This window comes from Saimiri boliviensis, chromosome X (assembly GCF_048565385.1).
Source record: "Saimiri boliviensis isolate mSaiBol1 chromosome X, mSaiBol1.pri, whole genome shotgun sequence".
NCBI lineage: Eukaryota > Metazoa > Chordata > Mammalia > Primates > Cebidae > Saimiri > Saimiri boliviensis.
The window spans coordinates 120,033,695-120,047,433 of record NC_133470.1 but is presented as its reverse complement, the minus strand read 5'-3'; the positions used below and the strand labels follow the sequence as shown (position 1 = coordinate 120,047,433).

General features: G+C 38.1%; 1 protein-coding gene and 1 pseudogene across 10 annotated transcripts in view; one reads left to right on the top strand and one right to left on the bottom strand.

The window, feature by feature from the left end:
- LRCH2 (leucine rich repeats and calponin homology domain containing 2) overlaps positions 1-13,739 on the bottom strand; it is a 174,185-nt gene that overhangs the window by 27,337 nt on the left and 133,109 nt on the right. The window contains exon 26 of one of the 10 annotated variants that reach the window (XR_012515672.1): positions 2,727-4,651. The exons of the other annotated variants lie outside the window; for them this stretch is intronic. The gene's annotated coding sequence lies outside the window, so the exon portion shown is untranslated. Of the gene's footprint in view, positions 1-2,726; positions 4,652-13,739 lie in introns of those variants that run through there. 10 annotated transcript variants of the gene reach the window in all.
- On the top strand, positions 7,052-7,862 carry LOC101048028 (transcriptional coactivator YAP1 pseudogene; annotated as a pseudogene).

The window sequence follows — 13,739 nt, the reverse complement described above, 5'->3', positions numbered from 1 at the left end:
AAAAAAAAAAGACTTAAATGTACAAACTAAAACCATTAAAAACCCTAGAAGAACACCTAGGCAATACCATTCAGGACATAAGCATGGGCAAAGACTTCATGACTGAAACACAAAAGCAATGGCAACAAAAGCCAAAATTGACAAATGGGATCTAATTAAAGAGCTTCCATATAGCAAAAGAGACTATCATCAGAGTGAACAGGCAACCTACACAATGGGAGAAAATTTTTGCAATCTATCCATCTGACAAAGAGCTAATATCCAGAATCTAAAAGGAACTTAAACAAATTTACAAGAAAAGAACAAACAACCCCATCAAAAAGTGGGCAAAGTATATGAAAAAACACTTCTCAAAAGAAGACATTGATGCAGCCAACATATGACAAAATCCTCATCATCACCGGTCATTAGAGAAATGCAAATCAAAATCACAATGAGATACTATCTCATACCAGTTAGAATGCTATCATTAAAAAGTCTAGGACCAAGACCCCATCATCTCAGCCCAAAATCTCCTTAAGCTGATAAGCAAATTCAGCAAAGTCTCAGGATACAAAATCAGTGAGCAAAAATCACAAGCATTCCTACACACCAATAACAGACAAACAGAGAGCCAAATCATGAGCAAACTCCCATTCACAATTGCCGCAAAGAGAATAAAATACCTACGAATACAACTAACAAAGGCCATGAAGGATCTCTTCATGGAGAACTACAAACCACTGCTCAAGGAAATAACAGAGGACATAAACAGATGGAAAAACATTCCATGCTCATGGTTAGGAAGAACGAATATTGTGAAAATGGCCATACTGTCCAAAATAATTTATAGATTCAATGCTATGCCCATCAAGCTACCATTGAACTTCTTCACAGAACTGGAAAAAAAACACCTTAAACTTCATATGGAACCCAAAAAGAGCATACATAGTCAAGACAATCCTAAGCAAAAAGAATAAAGTTGGCGGCATCATGCTACCTGACTTCAAACTATACTACAATGCTACAGTAATCAAAACAGCATGGTACTGGTACCAAAACAGAGATACAGACCAATGGAACAGAGTGGAGGCCTCGGAATTAATGCCATACACCTACAATCATCTGATCTTTGACAAATCTGACAAAAACAAGCAATGGGGAAAGGATCCCCTGTTTAATAAATGGTGTTGGAAATACTGGCTAACCATGTGCAGAAAGCTGAAACTGGACCCATTCCTTACACCTTATACAAAAATTAACCCTAGATGGATTAAAGATTAAAACATAAGACCTAACACCATAAAAACTCTAGAAAATAGCTAAGCAATACCATTCAGGACATAAGCATGGGCAAAGACTTCATGACTGAAACACCAAAAGCAATGGCAACAAAAGCTTCCATACAGCAAAAGAGACTATTATCAGAGTGAACAGGCTACCTATGGAATGGGAGAAAATTTTTGCAATCTATCCATCTGACAAACAGCTAATATCCAGAATCTAAAAGGAACTTAAACAAATTTACAAGAAAAGAACAAATGACCCCATCAAAAAGTGGGCAAAGTATATGAACAGACACTTCTCAAAAGAAGACATTGATGCAGCCAACATATGACAAAAATCTCATCATGACTGGTCATTAGAGAAATGCAAATTACAACCACAGTGAGATACCATCTCATTCCAGTTAGAATGGTGATCATTAAAAAAAAACTAGAGATAAGAGATTCTGGAGAGGATGTGGAGAAATATGAATGCTTTTACACTGTTGGCGGGAGTATAAATTAGTGCCACCATTGTGGAAGACAGTGTGGCGATTCCTTAAAGTCTAGAAATAGAAATATTATTTAATGCAGCAATCCCATTACTGGGTATATACCCAAAGGATTATAAATCATTCTATTATAAAGACACATGCACACATATGCTCATTGTGGCACTGTTTACAACAGCAAAGACTTGGAACCAACCCAAATGCCTATCAGGGTTAGACTGGATAAAGGAAATGTGGCACATATACACCATGGAATACCATGCAGCCATAAAAAAGAATGGGTTCATGTCCTTTGCAGGAACATGGATGAATCTGGAAATCATCATTCTCAGCACACTGACACAAGAACAGAAAACCAAACACCGCATGTTCTCACTCATAAGGGATGTTGAACAATGAGAACACATGGGCACAGGGAGGCAAACATCACATGCTGGGGTCTGTTGGGGGGTGGGGAGCTAGGGGAGAGATAGCAGGGGGTTGGGAGGTTGGAAAGGGATAACATTAGGAGAAATACCTAATGTAGATAATAGGGGGATGGAGGCAGCAAACCACCATGGCGTGTGTAGACCTATGTAACAATCCTGCAAAATCTGCACATGTACCCCAGAACTTAAAGCATAAAAAAAGTCCTAGGCCAGGTGTGGCGGCTCACCCCTGTAATCCCAATACTTTTAGGAGTCTGAGGTGGGTGAATCATGAGATCAGAAGCTCGAGACCATCTTGGCTAACACAGTGAAACCCTGTCTCTACTAAAAATACAAAAAAACCCACAAAAATTAGCTAGCTGTGGTGGCATGCACCTGTAGTCCCAGCTACTAGGGAGGCTGACGCAGGAGACTTGCTTGAGCCCAGGAGGCAGAGGTTGCAGTGAGCCGAGATCATGCCACTGCACTCCAGTCTAGATGACAGAGCGAGACTCCGTCCCCCAACCCACCCGCCCCCCAAAAAAAGGTCCAGAAACAACAGTTGCTGGAGAGGATGTGGAGAAATAGGCACATGTATACCTATGTAACAAACCACACACTGCACACTCTGCACATGTATCCCAGAACTTAAAGTGTAATAAAAAAAAAATAAGAAAATGAATTCCTGAATTTTGAAAACCCAAAAAAGTGAGGACTAGAATACAAATCATTTTCCATTGCTTTCTGATCCTTCAGCAGGAAATCATCTCACCAAGCTGTCTCAAATTCAATCACCAAGCCTTCTAGCTGAGCTTTTATTATATTTACCCTCTCTATAAATCTATACCTATATCTATCTATCTATCTATCTATCTATCTATCTATCTATCTATCTATCTACCTAACTATCTGAGACAGAGTCTCACTCTGTCACTCAGGCTGTAATGCAGTGGCACACAATCATGGCTCACTGCAGCCTTGACTTCTGAGGCTCAAGCAATCCTCCCACCTCAGCCTCCAAAGTAGCTGGAACCACAGGTATGCGCCACTACACCTGGATAGGTTTTTTATATTTTTTGGAGACAGAGACTTATTATGTTGCCTCCCATCTCAGCTTCCCAAAGCACTGAGATTATGGTCATGAGCCACCACACAGTCTATATTTACTCTATATTTAAAGATCACTTAGAAATGAGTGTAAGAGGTCATAAGTTGATTACCAGATTAATAAAATAGTTCTATTAATTGAGTAAGATAACATAGCTCATGTGTGACAACTTTAATGAGGGACTTATTGGGTTTCCAGTGATTACACTTCACTCTGAAACATTATATTCTCAAGAATACAGATCTAAACAAAAAAAAAAACCTAATGCATTAAACCAAACATATCTTTAAGGAAGCATGATGTATTAGAAAGAGTTTTGTAGTCAGACAGTTTTGAATTTGAATCCTGACTTAGCTATGTAGGAGCTGTGTGGCCTTGGGAAAGTGCCTTAACTCTCTGAGTTAAGTGGAGATGATATTGTCTACCTTACGAGGATTTTTTGTAAAAGATGGTAATACGTAAGTGTTCAATACTTAAATATCAATTACCATTTAAAATGAATGCAATTATGTGTGAATGAAGAAATTTTGCAGCTTAGCATTCCATAGTAATTACACATTTTAGGAGATCTTTCATGAATGGGCTAGTGTAGTAGCTTATTAATTCAACAATTATTTATTGAGCACTCATTCTATGCTGAGCATTGTGCTGCATATTATAGTGGACACCATGCTCTCAAGGAACACAGTAGGGTAAACTAAACTACTATAACAAATTAACCCAAATACATAATGGTTCAAATGCAACAGAGAGTCAATTCCCGTCTGTATAGCAACCAGGGAGAATATAGAGGTCACTAGGTGGCTTTTCTGCTTTCAACATGTGGTTTCCAATGTTGGTTTGTTTTTCACCATTCCTTTCTGTGGAGAGCCAAATCAAGTTCCGAAGTATATGTGTGGAGGTTCTATGGGCAAGTCTTGGAATTAACACATGTAACTTCGACTCCAATTCCATTGGAGAGAATTTAGACAGATGGTCTAACCTAACTGCAAGAGAGGCTGGAAAACTGTAGTCTAAGCTGTGTGCCCAGGAAAAAGAGGAGAACAGAGATTGGTAGGCAATAATAATAAATCCAATTTATTACTATCTGTCTTTTATTTATTCAAACTGTTCTTTTTCAATGGCTTATAGAAGAATTTCATACTAAAGCATATGATTTCCTTATGGCCTGGCAAGGCTCATATTTTCTCTCCCTCTTTCTCTTTCCCCAGTCCATCTTTAAGACTGGGATGACCTCTGTAGAGTTAAGCCTCTATGTAGTCCTTCTCTCCTCCCATATTTCTGAAGGCCATCTTGGCTGTCTCCTCCCATATTTCTGAAGGCCATCTTCCGTAGAGCAACAGGGCAGAAGTATCTGCTCCTACAGTACCTACTGCTCCCCTGCAAAATGGAGAAAAGCCAAACAAATGGCACACACACACACACACACAGAGGAGAGAGAGAGAGAGAGAGAGAGAGAGAGAGAGAGAGAGAGAGAGACTTGCCAGTTAGATTCTGTATAACTTTTAAAAAGCTTATTTTCAAGCGTGTATCACAGATCTGCTAATCACAGTTCACTGTAAAAGAATCTGAGAATAAGTTAGCAATCAGTTGATTATAGATACAAGAAGAGTTTCCTAAAACAGATAAAAATCCTCTTTCCCCAAATGCAATGGTTGAGCAAATGTCTCTCGTGGGAGAGGTTCTTATGTTATTGTTTGGTGTTTGGATAAATTGAAAGTGTCTTTATCACTCTGAGAATGGAATTATAGCTCTCAGTAAAGTTTGAAAATCTGCCCCTTCTTAAGTGTGTGTGTGTGTGTACATACATTTAGGTATTATTCTCCCTCCCACAACCCCCACACAGATATTCACCACATACTTTTCTGGTGAGAATACTAACATCTTCTGAGAATTGGTCAAGTACAAAGCCTGGTCAGACTGAGATAACTAGTAGAATGAGTTTTTTGGGGGAAGCAGATTGGAAAGTGAGAGGTATGGAAGTAGGGACACAAAGAACACCCTTATAGAAATGGTGAATCAAACTTCATTAAATCATCAGTAATTCATTCTTTGGGCCTCAAAAGCATTCTAGTCTGCAATAGACGTTTTGTAACATGCAAAAGCCTGGGAAAGGGATAATACTTCTAGATGTGCCCAGTAATATGTCTACTAGAGAAAACAGCTGATGAGACAGCAAAGGGCAAGGCCATATAAGGACAATCAGGCTAGACATGAACAGAAGGAAAGTGCAAAAGTAAGAGGGTGGAGATGGGAAAGGAGACTGAATAGGAATAGAAGGCACCAAGATAAGAGTTTATCTGCTTCATAAATTCGATTGGGTCCATGTTCAGATCTTCTGGTTCCCTCTTTGCTTTTCTTTTTCTGCAGTTTCCTCATGCTATTTCATATTTCTTTTCCTAATCTCTATTTTTTTTTAAATACTAAATCAGATTCAGGGTTGATCTAGAAGATTGAGAGATGTGGAATTAGTGTGAAGTTTCTGGGCACAAATAGAGGAAGAATACAAGAGTGGAAAGAAGTTATAAGCAGGAGAAATATATAGTACAGGCAAATGGGTATTATGGCTTTTTCTCTTTTTCCCATTAGAGTGTTTCCACCTTAGTTTGTTTTCTCACCCCAAATGACATTCAGAATGAAAATTACATTAGACCAGCTTTAGAACAGCGGAAACTGGGAGATAGTCCAAGGAGAGAACATTTATTTAAAAAAAAAAAAAAAAAAAAAAAAAAAAAAAAAAGCATCCGGGAAGATGGAGTTATAGCCTTTGCTCATTACACAAAATAAACTAAATTAAAAGAAGAAGAAATCGGTGATGGAGTTGCCAAAAGAACGAACTTACTTTGGGTTAGTGGAAACAAAAACAAAAATCACCCATACCTTGAAACTTTTGAGTATCCTAGAATTCTTGAGGTTGTATTTAAGTCTCATAAGCCTATCATTTATGTTAAAGTATTTTTCAAAATGATAAACACTTTGTAGCTGAAAGGTTTCTTATCTGACTTTCCTAGGAATATATGACAGACATCTTTGTTTACATGTCATGACTTGAAAAACCCTAATGAAAATAGAGATTTGTTACCAATGTTAAAATACTGCACACACTGTTATTCTTGGAAGGCACAGATCATGACCATAATTAAGGAAAAATTCTTAAGAACCCAGTGTCTTCTTGGATGTTGTTTATTAGTGCATAGCCAGTTGTGCATGTTCCTCCATGACATACTGTTGGCTTATTTTCTCTCTCTGTTCGTTATTTTTTCTCCTCTAGGGGATTTATTTTTAGAACTTATTGAAATTGGGGAGTTCAGTGGAATTGGATATAATAAATAAAAACAGCTTGACAGAAAAACAAAGAGATTCAATAAAAAAAATACTTGGTTTATCTTTGTGGAACAAACCCTTGGCTTCTAAGGAAAAAGAACCATTTTATCTAATTAACTTTTGCAATTCCTTAAGAGTCAACTTTTGGGGTGATCATTCTTGTTTGAGAAATTAAGTGGCTCTAGTGACTTCATAAAGCTTATCAAAAGTAGGTACACAGACCAGTAGAGCCAGAGAGCAGCACGGGGCGGATGTGCAGGGTGGGGAATGTGGGGCCATGGCACACCCCCTACCCACCCAGAGGCCCTGAGAGGGAGAAGAGCACTGCTCCAGCCACCCAGCGTCACTTGGCTTAAAGCCCTTACTGCCTTTTTCATCTCAGCCCGACAAGCAGGGGAGTCCTGGTGGAGCCCTCCCTCACCTGGTCAGGGTTCCACGTTACAGGAAGCAGAAGCCATGGATCCTGGGCAGCAGCCACCATCTCAACCAGGCCACCAGAGCCAAGGGAAGCAGCCTGGGCAGCCCTCCCAGGGGCAGGCTCTGCCATCTTGGCTGGGGCAACCAGCACCCCCTGGTGACCCAGGCAGCACCATAGTCACTCCTCACAGGGCGCCAGATCATGCACATCCAAGAGAACTCGGAGACTGATCCAGAGGCACTCTTGAGCACCGTCATGAACCCTATGATGGCCAACATATCCCAGACCATGCCCATGAGGCTCTAGAAGCTGCCTGACTCCTTCAAGCAGCAGGAGCCCAAATCCCACTCTCGACAGGCCAGTACTGACAAAAGCTCTGCAGGAACCCTGACTCCACAGCATGTTCCAGCTTATTCCTTGCAGTTAGAAATTGTTTCTCCTGGGACATTGACTCCCACTGCAGTAGTCTCTGGCCCAGCAGCTACACCCACAGCTCAATATCGTTGACAGTCTTCTTTGGAGATACTTGATGATGTATCTCTGTCAGCAGGCTGGGAGATGGTGAAGACATCTTCTGGTAAGAGACGTTTCTTAAATAACATAGATCAGACAACATGGCAGGACCCCAGGAAGGCCATGCTCTCTCAGATAAATATTACAGCCCCCACCAGTCCACCAGTGCAGCAGAGTATGAACTTGGCCTCAGGTCCTCTTCCTGCTGAATGGGAACAAGCCATGACTCAAGTTGAAGAAATTACTATCTAAACCATGAACACAAGACGACGAGACCCAAGGCTTGACCTTTGTTTTGGTAAAGGGTTATCTCCAAACCTTTTTAGATATTTCTGATTACCATCTTTTGTATATAAATTTGGGAAAGCACATTTAAATAAAATTGCATTGCTTTGTAGTATTTTTTTAAAGTAGGTACACAAATCCTTTGAGAACAGATCTTCCCTGGAGTTTTAATCCGAGTTTGCTCAAATATTTCAAAGTTAGACTGCCGATGTGCAGCCCAGGGAATGATTGCTTGATTCCTGGTTATCTCTAGGTTAAACTGTTTTGCTCTCTGTCATGACCACCTGAAATATGTGTGTTGTTTGTATTATTTCAGTTTCCTCTCTGTGATCCAAGTAGAAATATAAAAGAAAATGAGAGGGAAGAGTTTCATTAAAAAAATCAAATGAAACAACAGTAGGAAGTGATGCCCTCTAGGCAACTCAAATTCAATATATGTAGAACTTATCTTTTCTATTCCAAATCTGCTTCTCCTACTAACTTACATTGCTAATGGCATCACCAGCAATGTGATTCAAGTCAGAAAGCCTGGAATATTCTTGATGTCTCCAATGCCCACATGTAGCCACTTATCAAGTTCTGTTTATTTCACCCCTAAAAAATTCTCTCATGTCAGTCCCTTCCTCTCTTACCACACTGCTACTGACCTAGATTTTGCTTTCACCATTTCTCACAAAAATCTCTTAGTCCCTCAGATTTTCTCTTTGCCAATCTTCCCCATTTAACTTGTCTGCCACACTGCCATCCACACATTTCTTTAAAAGTTCAATCTGAGTATTCCTTTGCTTACAGTCTCTCATTCATGTCCATTACTTGTAGAATTATGGTTAAATTACTTAGCATGAAGTTAAAGGTTTTTTACAACCTAACCTAGTCTACCTTTCCAATCTCATCTGGAGTCATTCATTTCCATGCATCTTATACACTAGTACTCACTAGTATCCAGGATTTATGTCGTTTCAGACCTGTTTTTTTTTTTTTGTTTGTTTGTTTTTTCCTAATGATATTTCTGTCTATCTGGGATGCTCTCACCGCCCACCTTCAGCCACTATTAACTCATGCTTAAGATTCGGCCCTCAAATACCACCTTTGTTCTTCAGCTTGCCCTTCTTTTCATAACCCTCCAGCCACCCTAGGGACATAGAAATAATTGTTCCCTCATGTATGTTCTTATGACAACTTTTCTTATAGCTCTTACAAATTTATATTGTATGTGGGTTATATGTGTAAACTAGTCATGCCTTATTGTCTGTTTCTCACATTCCTGCTGAGTATGTATCACTATGGTCTATATCAAGTGTACCTGTTGACTCTCATTCTATAGCTGATTGGTCCAAAGGAGAAACAGTGCTTCACAATGGACAGATCTGGTGGTCATCACATTAAACAAATGGTCAAGGTTGACATCACTAACACTGGAACAGCTTAACATTATATGCCTATTGATGTGATACTGTGGGAAGTATACATACTACCCTGGTGATCTTGGTAGATAAGTCTCACCTGAGACTAATCACAAGTAAGCATTCAAATAAATTGAAAATGTGAGACATTCTGTAGAACATCTGGCCTGGGCTCTTCGAAAGACTCAATGAAATGAAAATGAGGTGATAGGAACCTCACATATACTCTGTAAATCTTTAGTGCTACCAGTTAGAGCCTTTGAATTCAAATCAGGTAATAACCCCTTCTTGTGAATGCAGCATGTCTCAAAATCTCTCAGAAGTGTGACCCATCTACAACTATTCGCTGCCATCCACTAGAGAAAGGCCAGGATTTTCCTGTAACTGTCAAGCAGCTAAATACACATATCCTGTTATCCTTGATCATCTCCCAAGATGTAAATTCATTCAGCTGTCTATTCTTCCTTTAACTACTATTTATTTTTCCCTGACTGAATTTACCACTGATGGCTTAATCTCTTAACTCTCCATTGTGCCTTTTAAAACATCCATTGCATTTTAACAAACCGTACTCCTTCACTGATGGTTAACTTTCTTCTCTGACCTTAATTTAAATAGAGTTATCCCTGGATAACACATCTCTTGACATACCATCAAATGGAGGCTGCTATTTCTTCCACATTCAATTTAGCTCTGGGTCAAGTGATGGGATCAGTATCCTTTTAATTTTATACTACTGCTTCCTGAACTTCACACATCTACTTTGTGAAAACCTCAGTTCATGCAATCAGCTCTAATTGCATTTTCTTTGGTTGCAGATTCTACCAATTACTGCTAATGTTCCTCCATTCAATGAAGATTAAACACATGTTCCAGTGCTCAAGTTCTAGGGTATTTCTAATCTATGTTAATGACTCACTCAGCATTCTGAACTTTCAGTACCTTAATCTCTTTATCCTCCATGACTTCTACCCCATTTCAGCAATTTACTTCCATGGCAACACTCTGGACCTTGTAATCACTAATTACCTCTGAAATAAATTTGGCCACTATACAATTTGGCAAAACTTAGGAATCTTACTCTATCAATCCCAAGACATCAGTTCTTCAACCATAGCTCAAAGACCCATCTACTTCATCCATATGAACCATCCTTTGCCTTTGCTTTACCTCCCTATCAAACTTAGGTTGGATGGTCTATCACTTCAATCCTCCCTTGGCAGTGTCCCTAATTCCTATGTTTTGTGGCCTACCACTTGCTTGATAAAGTGTTCTATCTAAAAGTATATTTAAACATACATGTTAATTGTGCTGTTAAAATCTTCTTAACCTTACTGATGTTTTTTGTCTGCTTGATGACTCAAACACTGAGAAAGGTATGATAAAATATTTGTGATAGATTTGTTAATTTTTCATTTTGTTTCTATAAATTTTACTTTATGTATTTGAACAAAGATATTGGATGCATACAAATTTGGGCTTTTTAATAACTACATAATGAGTTGAAATTTTTATTATATTGTAAGTTTTTCTAGGAATATGTCATATTCATTGTCCATTTTGCCCCATTATAGTATAATATGTAAGTTCTCTACTATTGAAATGTATCTTCTAACTTCACCAGGATTTTACATTCAACCTCTCAGTGTATCTTTTTAAAACAGCATATACTTGGATATTTTTATCTCTTGTATTTTAAAATTCAGTCTGTCAATCTTTGTCTTCAGCTGGCAATTTTGCTCAATTTACATTTATTGCTTAAAATTTTCTTAGCTCTTTCATCTTGCTTTTCTCCATATTTTGTAATCTTTAAAAAATAATTTTATTGATATATAATTCACATATCATAGAATTTACATTTAAAGTATAAAACTCAATTGTTTTTAGTACACAGAGTTGTGTAACCTTTAACACTATCAATTTTAGAATATTTTTATCATTACCAAAAGAAACTCCATATGCATTCACAGGCACAGCCCATGCCCTGCCCCAACTTTATCGGCCCTAAGCAACCATTAATCTTTATTCTGTCTCTATAGATTTACCTATTCTGGACATTTCATATAAATGAAATCATATAATGTTGGTCTTTTGTGACTGGTTTCTTAACATGTTTTCAAGGTTGATCCATGCTGTAGCATATGTCAATTAATCATTTATTTTCATTGCCTAATAATATTTTATTGTGTTGATATACCATGTTTTGCTTATTTATTCATCAATTAATGGACATCTAGGTTGTTTCCACTTTGGGCTATTATAAATAATGCTGGTATAAACATCCATGAAGAAAATTTTGTATGGACATATATATTTATTTCTCTTGGGTGACACTTAAAAGTAAAATTCCTGGGTCCTAGCCAGAGCAATTCGTCAAGAGAAAAAAATAAAGGGCATTCAAATTGGAAAAGAGGAAGTCAAACTATTTCTGCTTGCCAATGATGACTGTATGCCTATATAATCCTAAAGACTCCTTCAAAAGACTCCTAGATTTGACAAATGAATTCAGTAACATCTTAAATTACAAAATCAATATACGCAATTCAATAGCACTGCTACACACCAAAAACAACCAAGCTGAGAATAAAATCAAGAACTTAACCTCTTTTACAATAACTTAAAATATGCAAATAAAATAAAATATGCTCAAACAAGGAGTTAATAAATCTCTATAAGGAGAACTACAAAACACTACAGAAAAAAAATCACAGTTGACACAAACAAATGGAAATACTTCCCATGCTCGTGGATTGGAAGAATCAATATCGTGAAAATGACCATACTGCCCAAAGTGATCTACAGATTCAATGCAATTCCTATCAAAATACCAACATCATTTTTCATGGAATTAGAAAAAACAATCCTAAATTTTATATGGAACCATAAAAGACTATTTGAACCATAAAATCCTAAGCAAAAAGAACAAATCTGTAAACATCACATTACCCAACTTCAAATTATACTACAAAGCACAGTAACCAAAACAACATGGTACTGATATAAAAGCAGGTACATAGACCAATGGAACAGAATAGAGAACCCATAAATAAAGCCAAATATTAAACTACCAACTGATCCTCAACAAAACAGACAAAAACACAAATTGGGGAAAGCCTACCCCATTCAATAAATGATGGTGGGAAAACTGGATAGCCAGTTGTACAAGAATGAAACTAGATCCTATCTTGCACCATATACAAAAAAGTCAACTCAAGATGGATTAAAGATTTAAATCTATGATCTGAAACCATAAAAATTCTAGAAGAAAACCTGAGAAGAACTATTCTGGACATTGGCCTACACAAATAATTTATGACTAAGACCCCAAAAGCAAATCCAACAAAAACAAAAATAAACAAATGAGACCTAATTGAACCAAAAGGCTTCTGCACAGCAAAAGAAATAATCAACACACTAAACAGACAACCCACAGAATGGGAGAAATATTTGCAGACTATGCATGCAACAAAGGACTAATATCCACAATCTACAAGGAACTCAAACAAGAATGAAACAAATAATCCCATCAAACAGTGGGCAAATGACATGAATAGGCATTTCTTAAAACAAGGTATTCAACATATGAAAAAATGTTCAACATCACTAATCATCAGGGAAATGCAAATTAAAAGCACAATCAGATACTGCCTTACCCCAGCCAGAATGGTTTATTTATTTATTTGAGACAGGTTCTCACTTTGTCACCCAGGCTGGAGTGCAGTCGCACAATCTTGGTCATTGCAACCTCTGTCTCCCAGGTTCAAGTGAGTCTCCTGCCTCAGCCTCCCAAGTAGCTGGGATTACAGGTATGCACCACCATGCCAGGCTAATTTTTGTATATTTAGTAGAGAGAGGGTTTCACCATGTTGACCAGGCTGGTCTCGAACTCCTGACCTCAAGTGATCTGCCCACCTTGACCTCCCAAAGATTTGGGATTAAAGGCATGAGCCATCTCATCCAGCCTGAGAATGGTAACTACTAAAAGTCAAAAAACAATAGATGATGGTATAGATGTAGTGAAATGGGAACTTTTATACACTGCTGGTGGAAATGCAAATTAGTATAACTTCAATGGAAAACGGTATGGAGATTCCTCAAAGAAACTAAAAGTAGATCTACCATTTGGTCCAGCAATCACACTACTGGTATCTACCCAAAGGAAAATAAGCCATTAGATCAAAAAGATACCTGCATGTTTATGTTATCACAACACAATTCACAATGGCAAATGTAACAGCCCAACAGATTCACCTTGCCCACTGCCTAGACAGAGCATCTGTCAGCCAAGTAGTGTACCTTATCAAGACAGGGGAATTAAATAGAGAGAAAGTTATAAACACAGAGCTAGCTGTGCACGAGGCTAGAGTTTTATTATTGCTCAAATCAGTCTCTCTGAGAATTTGGAGATCGGAGTTTTTAAGGATACTTTCGTGGGTAGGGGCCAGTGAGTCGGGAGTGCTGATTGGTTGGGTTGGAGATGGAAGTTACAGAAAGTAGACTCTGTCCTCTTGCACTGAGCAGTTCC